The sequence below is a fragment of the Camelus ferus genome, chromosome 9 (assembly GCF_009834535.1).
Source record: "Camelus ferus isolate YT-003-E chromosome 9, BCGSAC_Cfer_1.0, whole genome shotgun sequence".
Taxonomy (NCBI): Eukaryota; Metazoa; Chordata; class Mammalia; order Artiodactyla; family Camelidae; genus Camelus; species Camelus ferus.
In genome coordinates, this window is record NC_045704.1 from 64,430,735 (window position 1) to 64,447,672 (window position 16,938).

Here is a 16,938-nt window from a genome sequence, read left to right on the forward strand (position 1 = left end):
GCCAAGTTCAGTCACACCTCTCAGGGAAAAGGAGCCCACTCTCCAGAAAGGGTGGGGCGGCGGCTCCTCAGCACCGCGTGAATCACTATCACAGCTGCCGCTTCCGTAAGAAAATCAAAACCAGCCTTTCGGTTTGTAAACATAAGCTCTATCCACAGACCCGCCGTAGGATAGAGTGGTCCTAAGTATTCTGAATTTGCAACACCCAGAAAAACCTCCGGAGTGTTACTTACAGTATTTGCTTCATACGGAGGAGCACTGACGTTTCAGCGGCTCAGGGAACAAGTGCACAGATAGGAAAGCAAGCAAGCAAATTATTTAATGATTACCTTAAAAAAAAGATGTCACTCTGCAGATCCACTGAAGGCCTGTGTCACGGTGTGACACTGCTTCATTATCACTTCAATGGCCATGAATCCAGGGGGTGGGAGCACAAACTCTCACTCTTTATGTCCTCCAGAAGCACTTCATATGAAAATAGTGACTTTAGTCCTTGGAGCCCCGCCCCAATATTTTAGAAAATCATGTTCTTGCCTTAAAGCGGTGCTTTTTTGTATCTCAAACATTTGACGTGCTGTTTTCAGCAGTAAAACTGAATGAGCATTTCTTTGGTTTTCTCCATTCCTGGTGAACTGTTACCATTAATGTATTCTTCCCAGATTCCACCTTTTAAAAAAATTTACAATGGGATAAAATAAAAACACATCAATGGAAAGACTGTCTTCACTTGGCTATGTCGAGTGAATTTTAGATTTCCCTTTGCACGATGCAGCCACTGCTATGGAACTCTGAGGGCAGATTAATGCTTCCCTGGTACTTCAGCGTATCAGAACATGGATTTGCCAACAACAGCTGCAGCAAATTCCCCTGGCTGAGAAGAATTACAAGTATTATCACCTAGATCATTAAACTGGGTCCATAGATTACAGAAGGCCTTCAATCAATTCATGTTAGACAACTTGAAGCCAGCTGGACCCCCTCAGTGAGACCTTGACTTAATTGGCCAATAAGTGGCTGGAAAAGGTGCATGCTATTTGACAAAATTACCGAGTGAGCAAGTGATTACAGTTTGGAGAAGCACCGAGTGTAGGCTGCAGGTCAGCTCTTTGGGGGAGCTGTGGCTGAGTTAATGTCCACTATTAAGTGCTGCTGTGAAAAACGGTGGTTTGCTTGGAGCTCAGATGGAACAGAGAATCCAGGTCAGGCTTCAGCTGATGGAGTGGGCGAGAGGCAGACATCCATCATCTCTTTGGCCTTGTTTCTGCCTTGGTTAATAGTCCACACTAACCACCCCGGCCGTTGCCTGATTTTCGGTCTCCCTTTCATTTATTGGCGTAACTAAAGTATTGCCCAAGCCAACGAATCCATCTGCAAGGGAAAAGTACTTTTTCCTCAGTAATGTCCCAAGAGTCTTTTCCATGGAAAGGGTAGGGAATCAAGGAGGTGAGGAACACCCCACCTGTTCATGCACACCAGCGACGGTTCTCTCCCGCTCCCCTGGCGAGGAGAGTGAGGCAGTGCTGCTGGCTCGGCAGGGGTCTACGTGTTACCAGCACGCTTTCAGAAAATGGGCAAATCAAAACTGAAATACGTTCCAGACTGTTGGCAGAAATTATTAAATGAAAACAACTCTTTTTTCATGTTGAAACAAAGATTTCTTAACATATTGTTTCCATGGCATTTCTTTTCCCCCCACCACTAAATGTTTCAGCCAGTTTGCAAAAAAAAAAAAAAAAAAAAAATCTTTTGACAGATTTAGTTCAAGATTTCAGGTTAACAGACCTGCAACAACACACTGTCACTTGAATTATTGGTGTTGGACAGTAACACGGGCGCATTCAGGGGGAGGCCCCACGATGGAGGTTCCAGCACTCAATGCACTTACTTACCCTTCCCCAGAAATTCACGTGTTTCATGGATTTTTACTAAACAAAGTCGTTTTACAAAATAACACTCATTGCTGGGGTTTTTAGTGAGTAGAAAGATGGAAAAGAATTCGAACCAAGGCCACAGCCTGAACCGCAGCCTAAGCAACGAGACACACCTTAAACGTGCCTGGTATGCGTGAGGGAAGCGACCCCACCAGCTTGCGAGAGCCAGGTGCAGCACTAGTGCCCTCCAGCGTGACTGGTTCGCTTTGGGACGTGTGAGCAATGACCCTGAACTTCACTTCACCCACCTGCGTGTTCTCTGGGCAGACAGAGGGCTCCCGTGGAGGAAATCTGTAGCCGGCTCTTGAGGGACCACGGTCCTCCCTGGAGGCACAGGCCTTCTTCCCGAGCGGGACATGCAAACCCACCGTGGAGCCTTCGCACTGCTGTCCCCTCTGCCTGCAACGCTCTTTCTCCAGCCTTCAGGCCCACACTCTTAGGTCGCACCCGCAAAGAGGCCTTCCCAGCCAGTCTACGTAAAAGGCCGCCTGCCATCCTCCCCTGCTCCTTGCCCTGCTTAACCTCTACCGACGCGACCTTAGAGATGTGTGTGCTTGATTTACACCGCCACTGGACTTCGATTACAAAGATCGGGGTGTGGATTCTCTGGCTCACGTCTACATCCCCAGTGCCTCGCATGTCCTGCATGTTCAATAAACATGAGTGAATGAGTATCCTGTCCAAGGGCCACTAACAACGGACGCCACAGAGACAAGCCACCGCACGCTCACCAGGGCCTCTCCCAAGTAAGATGTGCCTGTCAGAGAAGCGGGGTTGCTCAAGAACAGGCCAGGATGGCGGCACTGCTGTGCCGTTCACCTCCCTTCTCAGGGTCCACAGGACCCCCCGGGGCCCCACCACGGTCCAGGTTATTTCTCCGTGAAGCCTTTCCCTGCCGCTCCTGCCTTCCATGGCTCCAGGCTTGCCCCACCCCTCGCCTCTCCTCCTTTGGCCACCATCTTTCCTTCGGCTTCCATCACATTCTCTTCAGTTTCCTTAACAGCTTCCTGTTTACACATCATCTTCTCAATTAGTTTGTAACCTCACTGAAGGCAAGAAGTGGGCCCCAGATGACTTTTCTCAATTCTCATTGTTTTGATCCCTTAAAAGTTACATAATCGGTATGTATAAAATTGGAAATGTTTTCAAACAGAAGCTATTCCTTCATATACCAAAACAGCTAACAGTTGCCGAGAGCCCAGCTCAGCCAGGAAATGCATTTTCCACTTATGGAATGGAGCCATCATTCACTTCTCCCGACCAGCATGAAGTCACTTCTGTTGTTCCCTACATCTTACAAATGGAAAACATGGGACCTAGAGGAATAAGGTGCTCGGACGAGGTGCCAGAAACACTGGGGTGCCCCTGGATCCAAACTAGGTCTTTCTGTCCCAGAGCCTGGGCCCTTAAGGGCCTTGCTCTGTAGCATCTGTAACTTGTAGTCTTTTGACTTCTCTGGGAACCTTTCTTTACTTAGGCCCCAAATCTTCCATGGACAGATTGAAAGTCAAACATACTTGGCAAGCATGTTTTAAACTATTTGTCTTTTTTGTATCACAGCCATGAACCAGGTCCGACTAATGAGAACGCAAGGCATTTTCAACGCAGCCGCCTGTAAATCAACATCTCCTTACGACACCTCAGTCTGCGTTGATTTTCCGAATAGGCGGCTTCCACCTCCACACCACCAACCTCCTGCTTCTGAATTATCTGTTTAGAGTGATCTTGAGGGAAAACAAGGCAGGGGCTGGGGGTCATCTTCACAAGCCTTTTGATGACCATTGTTGTTCTAGCAGCTGTTTCAAATGGAAGTCACTTTCTGGGTGGGAGAGCGAAGTGGGGGTTATAATTTCCTCCTCCGTCTTTTATTCCTAGAGCAGCTCAGTGAAGGGTTAAATCCGGGACACTGGACTGGTGCACACATTTTTCTCTTACCCTGAGATCTTTCGGGTGAAAGGGCGGCACTGAATTAAGCATTTAGTATGTTCAAAATCTGTGACCCGGAGCTGGTGCCTGAAAGCATCACCGATAATAGGGCTGGAAGCGCATTATACTTTCCTGGCACTTACCTCATCTTGCCTCAGACAATCTTCTCCAGGAGCCATAATTACCCCACTAGGAAAACTGTCCCGTTGTCCGCTAGTCTGTACTGGCAGGAAGTTTTTCTTGCTTTCTCCAGCTGTATCCTTTCTCAGCAGGGCCCATTATTTCTCATTTAATTAGTAGCACTTGATATAAATAGCCCTTCTCTTCATTTACATTGTTTTTATTTACATAATTATGCAGTACAATGTTCCCATTCCCTACAGGCACTGGTTTTGTAGGCTGAGAAACAGGATTGCAAGCCACAGGCTTCAGTATATTTTTCAAGCATCACTTCACCCTTTTCAAATGAATAAGGCAAGTACCTTTGTGCTGATGGTGGACTTTCAGGAACGTGAAAAATTATGCTGTTTCCTCTAGAATGGATTCAGATACTAACTTGCTGGCCGGCTGAACTACCCAGTGATATCACTGTTGATGTATCCAATGGGATACCTGCTCTGGCCTGGGCACCGGGCAAGTGCTGAGGATATCACGGCAGGCAAGCCAGATGCAGGCCTGGCCCTCATGGGGCTTACAGTCTAGACTCTAGAGAAGAGAAGTTTGGAGACAGTGCAGCAGTGAGAGGAGACAGAGCATCTAGACACTTATATGCATAAGAATCTAAGCGGATTTTGTTAAAATATTCTGATTCAGTAGGGGTGGATGCAGCCTGAGAGTCTGCATTTGTAACATACTGCCAGGTGGTGCTGGCCCGAGGACCACACTTTGAGTAGCCAAGGGTCTAAAGAATGGAGATTTAGGCTCACCTCTACTGCCGAGTGAACTTTCGGCAGTTGGATGGGTTCCTTCAAGAAGTGAAGCCTTGTCATTTGGCAGATGGGACTCTCGTATCCTCTCCACCAAGTTAAGGCAAATACGTATAACAGCGTGTGACAGATTTTCACGTGCTTTACAGACCTGCAATAGTATGAGGAAATGGCGCTCTTGTACTCAGCACAGTTTTGAACATATGGTGAAATTAACCAGAATCTGATGTGACATTGTTTTGGACAATAGTTACTTCCATGTCTCGTAAACTGGGCTTTTGAAGCAAATATCTTTAATTTTAAGATCAAGGGAGTTGTGTGTCCAGGTTATAAGGTACAGTGCCTCAGGCAAAGCAAGGCCTCTATTCAGTAAAGCACCAGGACACTTTGACTTCAGTGCAATGTGTCCATAGCACCAGGTGCCACCATAAAATGGTCCTTGGATGGGACTTGAATTTTTTGATATTCTTACTAAAAAGGAATAGTACATCTAATTGACTGGGAAATACTGATATTGGGGGTAATTTAAAGCAAATTTTCAAGCTTTGGGGTTCTCTGTTGAAAAGTATGGTTAAAGGCAAGGGTTTTAGTTTGCAACTTGTTAGCTGTGTAACCTCAGGCAAGTTACTTAACCTCTCTGAACCTAAGTTTCGTCAATTGAACAATGGACATAACAGTACCTAGTTAAGTCTGCTATGAGGATTAAAATACACGAATGCACTCAAGGCTCCGGGTACCTAGCAAACTAGTATCACTGCCTACTTCTTACCCGTGTTTGCAACAGCCAGATGCGGCCTTGCTCTAAGCCACCTGAGGTTTCATGCATATTCTGGTTCTTTCTTTGAGGGGAGATTTGTGCTGGGCCCACGCCACCTTCCTCAGTGGTCTCCCGTTTAGACTGCCTGCTGAACTCTGGGAGAACCAGGGCTCTTCTGAACGCCAGCCTTGAAGACTCTGGTCTGGCTACTAGTGAAGATTATGCATCCAAAATCATGCTCTCCATGTGGAATGGTATGAAGATGGAGAGGAAGACAAAGAGAGCCACTGCCTCGACTGAGCGTTACTACATATTGGGCACTGGGCTAAACACTTTGTAAACACTGCCTGTGCCATTAGCGCCTCGTTCCAGGTAAGGGAACTGAGGTTCCATGATGTTAAATAACTTGTCCAAAAACCACAGCCAGTATGTGAATGCACTCATCTAACTCCAAGGTCTGAGATTTTAAAACCATTTTTATACCTTGGCTCACGTGGTGCTTGCTCGATTTGAGGGCAATGTATCTGCATGCTGCCCTTGGCCCCACTCGGGGGGTCCAGCTCTGTGCCCAAAGCCTCCTAAGGGGACACCAAGGTCAAAACAGCTGGGGAGAAACTGCCGCTTCGGTGCCCGCTGGACAGCACGGAGATGGGCCAGCTGACCACTGGCTCATCGTTGCGGGTCCCCGGGACTCACTCTGGGATCTGCACACTGGAGGACTGTCAGGGAATGCTCTCTGGAGCAGCATCTCTGAGGAGGGATGACGGATGCAGGACAAAGGCCTCAGCCAATCTCCCAGGACCCCCTGATACTGGGATGACCTGAATTATCCCACCTAGAGGCAAGGGGGGACCAGACTTTTAAACTCTCCTGCTGACCTGTCATGGGATGCAGGATGCCTGGGGGTGGGGACCAGGACCTGACCTTAATGACCTGAGGAGGGTAACTGAGCTGAGAGCCACCAGCCATCAAGACCTGGGGGATTAAAGTGTCAGGCTAAAGGGGGAGGGGGGGTCTGGGTGGCACACTGCGCATGGGGCCACCACAGCAGTCCTTTGCTTCCTGCCCCCTCCTCCTCCCTGGGCATTCTCTCCCGTGCCTAGAGGCTAAAGCTAGGGACTGGGAAAAGGCGGGTAACCGCATCGCCTGTGATGTTGCAGACTGCATGCACTCCTCCTCCTGCCTGGTAAGCTGTGGGATGGCGATGGGAGCCGAGGAAGAGGAGCGAAGTGGTACTCGGACTCTGCCAGCTTGGCTGCAGCAGCACAGAAGCACCACACCTTGGGCATTTTATCAGCATCCCTGAGATTTTCAGTTAAAAATTTTTTTTCCTCTATGGAAGAGATAAAAAAATTAAAAAGGAGCCAGAAAATAGTCTAAAAGCACATTACCAGGAAATTGCTTCTACTGTGTTTATGACTGTTCTTAATGTTTTATGAATATGCTAAAAAAATGCTCGGGCATATTTCCTTGGGCACTCTAGTTAATTACTTATTCCGAGTGCTTCTACTCCATTCCTTGCAAAATGTGTTGTGCATTAATTCTGATTATGTACAAAAACCCACCTGCAAGGAAAAACTCTGAATCAGTAATGCTGGTAAAATGAGCAGCTCTCCTGGGGCTCCACTGAGAAAGAGGATACTGGACAGAATTAGAATCCTGCAGCTAAGGCTATTCATAATGTCATTAACATAAAGGCAATTAAGTGAGTTTTTAACCTACAACCCTTTATTGTTATTAATGAACATTAGAAAAACACAGGAGATAAAATTGGTAATTATCTCTGCACCAAGCTATGCAATAATGTGTTTAAATATAAAAACAAAACAAATGATTATTGTTAGTATTTTCAGTAGCAGAAGCCCCAGGAGCAGCTCCGCCGTGTTTAATCACACGGCCCACACCAAGAGGGTTAATTAAGAGCAGGCTTTACCTTCCATGTGCCTGGTTATTCAGTTTAATACGGAACCGACAAATGCAAGTGGAAATTCGCAAAATACTCTGAGCAGCCGTTCCTGTCTGCGGGTAGCCGCCTTTACAGAAGCGCTGACTTACTCCTTCTCCTTCAGGACGATGGGCCACAGCTCCATGACCAAGTTGTCCCGTTTTGAAAAAAATGACCACACGGTGCTTTCAAAGCCCATTCCGAATACAGCTGGGTAAATCCAGGCTCATTGCTGAAGCTTACTGTCCATAAAAAATAATTTAAGCATTTGAAAAAGATGTGTAGATTTAGAAAGTAAAGGTAAATGAGATTTTCAGCACTATGCTATATTCAGAGAGCCCCCAGTTTAATTTCGTTCTTTCTTTATGCGAGCTGTACCAGCCTATAAACAAGCCATCCTAGGCAGGGCCTGTTGTGAGGCCAAGGCAGGTGACGCATGGTGAAATGCCCTGCATCTAACAACAGGTTCCCATTAATTAATTCAGGGCGTGTATCTTACAATTTACAATCTAGTCTCACATTCCCTTAAAATTTGCTCCAAACTGGTTTTGTTTCCAAAGTCCATTTTGAAGATGGTCCATGCCTCTAATTTGCCTTTGCAGTGGATTTCAGGGCAAACAACACTGCACAAGTGTGACCCTTGGAAGCAGATTTTGAACAACTGCCATGTGGCAAAGCTAGCTTTTTTGTGCTCATCTGATTTTTCTCATGTAACCAATTCTACAAGAAAGATCCTTTTTGCATTAAAAAAAAGCGCATTTTATAAAATTAAATAACCATAGCAACAACCACTCATATTTCTATATCACTTTACTGTTTACAAAACACTTCTGATAACTTTGGGAGATACTGACATCAAAATTATGACAGTCACATTTACTTTCACAGACCTCGGTCTTACGCATTTTATTGCATACAGAGAGCTTTCCTACTACAGGCAAACCCCTTAGGGGTACAAGGAACTTAGCCACGCACCAGGATCAGCATGCAGAGATGGGAAACAAGGGGGAGCAAGCTTCTTCTCTTAAACACAGATTATGCCACCCAAAGATGATGGGGCTCAGATTTTTAAGGCCAAGAATAAATCCCACAAGGTCAGCCACCGGATAGCGATGGCGGCTGAATCTAAGAACAGCATTGAAGAGGTGCAAGAAAAGCCCCTTGATTGCCTCCCAAGCTGCGTTTTGGAAAGAAGGAGACACCTGTGCTGATGTGGGGACGCGAGGCACAGTAGCAGGCACCCTGTGATCTGCCCTCCCCTCCACCCTGCTTGGTACCCTATTCTCGCTGCACGGGGAGCCAGGCTGTGACCCGACCCCAGGAGCACACACAGCTGACCAGTCCCTTCGACGCAGGCCCACTGGCGGGTCAGATAAGCCCACGGCCGGCCTCTACCTTTTAAGTACCAGATAATTATTCTCAGAAAAAAAGGTTCTTTGTCTCTCATCTCGTTTGGCCACTGCCCCAAGCTGGGATCAGGTCACAGCACATGACACATGTGCTCCCCTCCATCCAGGCCAGTCACACTTGTAAGGCTCAGACAGTGGGCAGAGGCCTCACCAGAACGGGCCTCCACTGTATTTTCAGACTTAGAGCAAGTAATGACTTTCCCCTATAGGCTGAGAAACGTTTCCTCTTGCACACCGAACTAGGAACTACAGGGTAGGGGTGGGAGGGGAGAGGAATTCATTAAAATCATTTGCATTTTCAAGTTCCATTATTCCTGATCCCTCCCAACGTGCTGCCCGGCTGGTGCCTCCGCCATGTGGCAGACGCGAGCTCAAGGTCAACCTCCGGCTGCTAGCCAAACAATTGGGAGGCAGGGCACACTAAACTTCCCCCTTCTTGTCGCCCTCCCTGGCTATTAGCCACCCCTCGGGCACCCTCAGGGGCCGCAAATTTTCTCCTGGCGCCTCCTCTGACTTGTGAGGATTCTAGAGGCTGCGAGGTGAATGATGAGCGAGCACGGGGCCATATGCAGCGCCTTTGATGAGCTGACATCAGACAGCTGAGAGAGGAGCACGGTGGCCGGGCGGCTGCTGTATTGTGGACCCTTTGATTTGACTCATTCTGGCTGCCCTGCGTGGCTGCTGCCAGTGGGCCGGCCAGAGAGAAGGTGGCCAAGCAGCAGAACAACGCGGCAGCCTTTCACAGCTGGAAAATCACTTTTTAAAGACCTCCAGGAGGCACCAGTTGGTCCTGGCAGCTGACATTTGATCTGGGGAGTGTGGAGCAGCTGAGGCCAAAGTTGGCCTCCCTGACCCACTCCAACTGCAGGCCGGCTGTGGATCTGCCTGTTCATACACCTTCCTGCCCAAACCCAGGGAAAAAGCCTGGCAGGGATCTCTCTGCTAACTCTTCTGAATGCAAAGGGACAGTCGCCTGGGCACCTCCAGGCCCCACCAGGCTCTCAGGGGGCAGACAATAAATAAGACAGGTTCCTGCAGGGAAGAATGGAGTCCATTTCACATTTTGGATACTCAGGGAAATAGGAAATTTCATCACAAATGGTTCCATCTGAACAATTTGAGTGGGTCATTCACCTACGTCCAGGTGAGTGACACACAATCTCTTAAATGTGACAGTCACTTTTTAAAAAACACTTACTGAATACAGTTTGTCTGGAGTTTGGGCCGTTTGGTCTAAGTTTAAATGACTACAGAGTGGGGAGTGCTGTACTCAGTGACCGTACGGTTTTTCATCTAAACTATGACCATTTGGAGGGTGAAAAGGGGGCTCTTAATAATGAACTCCCCAAATTAGCATAACCTGGCACTGTTCTAGGTAAACTGCAATTTCCGAACTTCCCTGTTATTTCACATCATCCTCACGAGATCCTTCTGACAAAAGAGTGCAGAAGCCAAGGGTGTCAAATCTTCTTTCTAAAATATCGTCAGGGTATTAGTCAGATCTCACTCTTCAAAGGGAGGAGCGTGGTCTCTGTGGCGCGACTGTTCGCGCATTCCGCTGTTAGCTGGAAGGCTGGTGGTTCAGTCCCACCCAGGGACGTTGTATCTGGGGGGGCGTAGCTCAGTGGTAGTGTGTGCTTAGCGTGCACGAGGTCCTGGGTTCAATCCCCAGTGGCTCCATTAAAAATACAATAAGTGAGTTAAAAGGGAGGGACATTGTAAGTTTTGAGCCACCATGAAGCAGAGTAAAGCTCACACTTCCAGGTTTCGGAAAGAGCACTGGACTAGGAGGCAGGACGCGCCTGGGCTAGGAGGCAGGACACGTGCTTTCAGCCCGGCTCAGCCACCACGAGGACTGTAAGTCCTAATGCTGCTTGTTGTCCTTGCTGTAACTATTTGTGCTAAGAGTTACTCTTTTGTGACCCCAAGGATTTTTTTTTTGAAGTATAGTTGACTTACAGTGTTGAGTTGGTTTCAGGGGTACGGCAAAGTGAGTCAGTATACGTATATATTCCTTTTCGTATTCTTTTCCCTTAGAGGTTGTTACAAGATACTGAATATGGTTCCATGTGCCGCACAGTAGGTCCTTGTTCTTTATCTGTGTTACATATAGTAGTGTGTATATGTTAATCCCAAACTCCTAATTTACCCTCCTCCCCCCGCTTCCCCCTTGTAGCCATTGTTTGTTTCTGATGCCTCTGTTTCTGGTTTGTAACAAGTTCATTTGTGTCATCTTTTTAGATTCCACATAGAAGTGACATCGTACACTTGTCTTTGTCTGACTTACTTCACTTAACATGACCATCTCTAGGTCCTTCAGGTTAGGTGCTGACAGTTACTATTTATTGAGCACTTACTGTGTACCAGGCTCCGTGTTAATTAAGAACCTGGGCAGAGTAATAGCAGAGAAGGACTTCGCTATACGCGGGCACTAAGCTAAGAAACTTACAAGCACAACAATCTACGACGCATAATTGTCCCTATTTCACCAAGGAGGAACCTGAGGCTCTGAAGAGTGAGGCGGGTCTGACACAAAGCTCGTGCTGTTAACCACTACACTACATGAGGAGCTTGCCAAGAGCTGCCAGAGAGCCACCTCCTCTTCCTGCTCCCCGGTGACACTCTCGGTGTTAGCTCTTACTTGTTTACATATGCATAATATAAAATTTTATTCTGTGGCTTCACGGGCCCCCCAAATGTAGGGGGCATGGCCAGTGGTCAGTAGCACGAGAAGTGGTAGGGCAGAACAGCTGAGAACGAGGACGACAGAGATGCCGTGCAAACGGGAGACCTCAAAGCAAGGCTTCAAGGACCAAAGAAGCCACAAGTGCAGAGGATTCCCCAGCCCGCGGCGGACCTCAGTGGACAGCCGGTGAGGGACGTGCCGTGGGCGCTTGAAACCCCCCTCAGCCTCCCGGTGCGGCCTCTGCGTGAGCATCTCCAAGGCAGGCTGCTCGCTGCTCACCAAGGCGCGCACCTCCTTCCACAGCCGCGGGGCCATTATGAAATAGCTTCTGATGCTGAGCCCAAATTGGAAACCCCCTGTAATTGCCTCTTCCTTAAGTCCCTGCGAGCAGGGCTCTGCTCTACACACTTTCTTCTTTTGTTAAAAAAAAAATTGTCTTTTTTTAATTTGAATTTGAATTTACTCATTTTATTATTTTTAATCAATTTTTTTTGCTAGGGGGGAGGTAATTAGGTTTATTTAATTAATCTAAACAAAATTCAGAATCTCCTTTATTCTCATGACATAGAATGTCCTCTATGGCAATGCTTGTCAAACTTCAGAATGCATAAAAATTAATTAATTTATTTTTTAAGTGGAGGTTGGGGACTGAACCCAGGACCATGCCTGTTAAGCATCCACTCTACCTCTGCGCTGTGTCCTCCTCCCCTCTACACACTGTCACGCACAGAAGCTCCTCTGTTTACCAACAAGCTGCGACTCTCCCCCTGTCCTTAAGTCCACTGGGTTTCAGGTCCACAGTGACTGGGGCAGGCTAAGAACTCGGTCCCGGGGTGCATTTTCACAAATACAGGTATAAGCTGCTGCTTCAGAGCTTTCCAACCAGACCTACTCTTATTTGGGGGGTGGGGTGGGGAGCGGATAATTGGGCTTATTTATTTAACTGTTAACGGAGGCACCGGGGATTGATCCCAGGACCTCGTGCGTGCTGAGCACGCGCTCTGCCACCCAGCTTCACCTCCCCCTAACAAACCTGCTCTCCCCTCTGATGCTATAGTTGGGGCTTCCTTCTTCACGTATCTACACTTCGGCACCGTCTACACTGATCATATCTGTCGAGCGTCAGAAGCCTCCTTTCCTGTTGATCCCCCTCAACGGCACAGACACCCCTCAGCAGAAGTGCAGAAGCTGGGCTTAACTAGTCCAGCATCTGTGTTCCAGGCCTCACACAATTTGTTTTGACGCTACAGAGCTTTGAATGACCTCCAACCTAGAAACCCTCTATGGCCTGTGACAGGCCTTCAGTGTGTTCACCAAACTAAGGCTCCAAGTTCTCAGAGTAAATCTTTAGCTCCCACGTGACAGTCTGGGGAACTCACCTTCTTTCCCTTTTGAAAACTGGAATTATATTTGCTCACCTTCTTAGCAGTCTCTTTAAAAATACTCAACATTAGATAATACTCTCCTTCCTCTTCTCTTATCAAATCTTCAATGAACATCTGAATGTAAAGCTATTCTTGTTCTTCCAAAACAATGAAAAAGGAGCAGAGCAGAATCAGATGCAGCCTGAAATAAACCACAGGTAATGACTTAAAATTAATAAGACTCACTATGGTAACATATTACTGACTCTGCAAGATCTCCATTATAGGAGAGCTACGCACACGCACATCCAAGATTAACTCTGGACTCAAGCAGAACTGGGTTCTGCATATGATCCATTTGTTCCTATGACTTCCTGAGGTGCCAAAAAGTATGAATTATTATCTTCATTTTATGGATGAGAAAAATCAGACCAAGGCCCTCTTGCCCCACAATTCCCTAGTTTGTGAGTCAATGTTCACATGTGGCTGTTCACCCAGTGCTTTGACAAACACTGGATGTGTTTAAGTAAACTTAAGCCAAATGACCAATGGACATAGAATTTGGACTTTAACAGATTCATCCAAGCATTATTTTCACGAGTGTGCAGGCAGAACCTGTGCTTAGTATTTTAAACTCAGTTGGAAAGCAGATTCAAGGATGATCTGTCGGTCTTAATCACGTTCTGGGAGAAAACGGGCAACGTCTGCTGTACTTTTGATGAAGTGTATCCCACGTGCAACTCCGGAGTGCTGTACTAGGCAGCACTTCGGCTGGAGAGGGGCTGTGCTGCATCGGCGATCTTAGTCCGGCATTTGAACACCTATGTCTACATAGATGTTTCTTCATTTTGGTCCTTTGAATTTTGGTTTAAATTCCCACCATATAACCACCACGTAGGTGTCTGGGAGATGTCTCTTGCGTAGAAACAGCGATGAAATCCCTCTTCGCCAGCCTCTGTCAGATGTGTGTATGTGCTGGGGGAGAGGGCGTGTGTTTGTGTGTGTGCACAGACAAGCATCTACACCGATACACTTGAGAGAGAGCTTTTGAGCATCTACCATGTGCCAGACCCAGAGCTAATTGCTGTCAATTCAAATTAATATAAAATAACTTAAAACTCACAATGCAGTAAAAGAAGTGAATAAATAAATACTAAGGGGGAGGGTGTAGTGGTAGACCATATGCCTAGCGTGCACAAGGTCCTGGGTTCAATTCCCAGGGCCTCCATTAAATAAATAAACCTAATTACCTCCCCCTCCAAAAATTTTTTTAATAAGTAAATAAATACATAGATACATACATACTATAAAAAAAAAACAGGAACAGCCTGTTTGAGAGACCAGTGTGCACTACAAGAGGAGAGGGCGTCAGAGAAAGATTTATTTGAGCTGGCTCTTTAAGAATAAGTCAAAATTTGCTGGCGAATAAGAAGAGAGGGCATCCTAAACAGAGAAGAGTCCACACAAGAATCAGAAAGTGTGCGGCAGGTTAGGGTTAGGGTGCTGTGGGAAGCTGGACATAGTGCAGGGTAACGCACACAGCAGTAAGTGAAGCAAGGTGAGCTGGTGAGGGCAGAACACATATGGAAGAGTCCTGAACATCACGCCAGAGCCCGAACTTTATTCTGCAGGCGTGGGGGAGGCTGACTCAAAGTGGGCAAATGGTTGCAGTTGGTTATGTAAGTGATACCCTATAAATTACTTAGGAAAGGCTTATGAAAAGAATCGCATATATCATTAAAGCTGCACTGTGTACCTCAGAGTTTTCACCCTTGGCACTGTCGATATTTGGGGGCCAGATAATCCTTTGTCCCACGCTTTGAAGGTGGTTTAGCAGCATCCCTGGCCCCTACCTTCTGGAAGTCAGTAGCACCTGCCCCCTGTTGTAACAACTAAAAATGCCTCCAGATGTTTCCAAATGTCTCCTGGGGCCAAAACTGCCCCAGTTGAGAACCACTGGTGACCTGCTGTGGTGAGTACTAAGCTAGGAAAATCTTCCAGAGAAAAGGGGGAAGTGTAGAATGAGTTGGAGTATATACACACACACACACACATATATATATATAACTATTATATTTTCATTCCTATGTGTTTGGAGAAGAGTGATGCTTCTGCACGTGCTCAACCCACCATCCTGATCCAGAGGTCTGAGCCCATATCCCCATGATGGAGCTGAGGGAGATATTTGCCAATGTCCAGAAAAACGAAATCATCTGGATACTCCAAAGTAGGCACTGAAGGCAGAGTACCAATTTAGATTTTGTTAAAGATCCTAAATTAGAGCTGAGCAACTGCTGCACTTGGATTGGGTACTGCAAATTAAACAGAACTATTTCATTCATGTTTATGGTCATGCAGCTTAATTAAAATTTTCTCTTTAGAAATACAGCCCCCAAGACTCAGTGTAATTTAAATAGATTCTACATTCATGCAGAGTGAGAATGGCAGCTTCAATATTTAATTCTTGCTTCGTAAACTTTGAAGGCTACAAACACATCCTCCCCAAGTTGTGAACATTCTTTATGTGGGAAGCAACAGACTAAAGGAAAGTTGGAGTTGCTAGGTTACTTGGCGCCTGTGGAAGGCTTCTGGATAAAATGTATTTCAATCAGACTTCCTGGAGCAGATGGGCAAACTGAAGTGGAAAATAAATTCAAATGATCTGATATTGGCTTTTCATGCTAAAGCTAAAACCTCCATTTGAACGGTGCAGGTGTAAGCATCTCCTACAGCATGAAGCCCTCAGAGCTTTCTGAGCTGAATTTCTCTCCAGAAACTGGGGAAGATCCGTGGAGAGTGAACATCCTCATGAAGAGGCGAGTGTCTCTGAATGGGTCTGCTTTCCTTGCCTCTTCACTGGGCACAACCCTTTCAAGTTAAAGGACATTGTTGGGCTGGTCTTTTCTTGAGTTCTTCCAGATCTTAATAATAAAATCAAATCATCAGTGTGGGGCTGAGCTGCAGGCTAGTGAACCAGCTAAGTTAGAATCCCCTAGTCTCAATGGTTGAGGCCTGGAGCTCTTAGAAATCAGAAGAAACTGTGCAGTGATATAGGGAATGTGCATACGATAATGCTGCCATGAGCATCACCCCAAAATTGAATTGCTACTACTTGAACTTAAATAGATTGAGGTTGAATAGAAGCTGCCAGTTATTTCTCAGTATTTTTTGTATGAGATCATCGGTATTGGGGCCAAGCAGTGGGGGAGGTGGGGGTTGTACAGAATGAGAAATTCTTCAGAAACCTTCTTCTGCATGACTTGATAAAGAAGATGTGGTATATTTATACAATGGAATACTATTCAGCCATAAAAATGACAACATGATGGCATTTGCAGCAACATGGATGCTCCTGGAGAACGTCATTCTAAGTGAAGTAAGCCAGAAAGAGAAAGAAAAATACCATATGAGATCGCTCATACGTGGAACCTAAAAAGAAAAGAAAAGAAAAGAAAAGAAAAGAAAAGAAAAGAAAAGAAAAGAAAAGAAAAGAAAAAGACAAATGAACATAAATACAAAACAGAAACAGACTCATAGACATAGAATACAAACTTGTGGTTGCCAGGGTGGGGAGGTGGGAAGGGACAGACTGGGAGTTCGATATTTGTAGATACTGACAGGCATAAGTAGAACAGATAAACAAGATTATACTGTACAGCACAGGAAAATATATACAAGATCTTGTGGTAGCTCATGGTGAAAAAGAATGCGACAATGAATATATGTATGTTCATGTATAACTGAAAAATTGTGCTCTACACTGGAAATTGACACAATATTGTAAACTGACTATAACTCAATAAAATTAAATTAAAAAAAAAAAAGAAACCTTCTGCAGAAGGAACTTCAGTCATCTTCTCACCCAAAGAGTCACTTCATTATTCAATTCTCTGTAACGCTTTAGAGTTGGTGAATTTGCACAAAAATGATTCAAAAGCAATCTGGTAGTTAACTTACCAGTTCTGGAACCAAGTAACTAGATACCCAGTTTCCT

At 46.1% G+C, this 16,938-nt stretch overlaps 1 protein-coding gene across 8 annotated transcripts in view; it reads right to left on the reverse strand.

Moving 5' to 3' along the window:
• Positions 1-16,938, reverse strand: part of BARHL2 (BarH like homeobox 2) — a 113,937-nt gene that overhangs the window by 38,672 nt on the left and 58,327 nt on the right. For 3 of the 8 annotated variants that reach the window (XM_032487057.1, XM_032487061.1, XM_032487063.1), the window contains 3 exons: positions 12,999-13,146; positions 7,474-7,727; positions 4,784-4,934 (listed from right to left, as the gene is read on the reverse strand). The exons of 1 other annotated variant lie outside the window; for it this stretch is intronic. The gene's annotated coding sequence lies outside the window, so the exon portion shown is untranslated. Of the gene's footprint in view, positions 1-329; positions 667-4,783; positions 4,935-7,007; positions 7,728-12,998; positions 13,147-16,938 lie in introns of those variants that run through there. 4 more of the 8 variants (XM_032487059.1, XM_032487058.1, XR_004322639.1 and 1 more) reach the window with 4 other exon arrangements.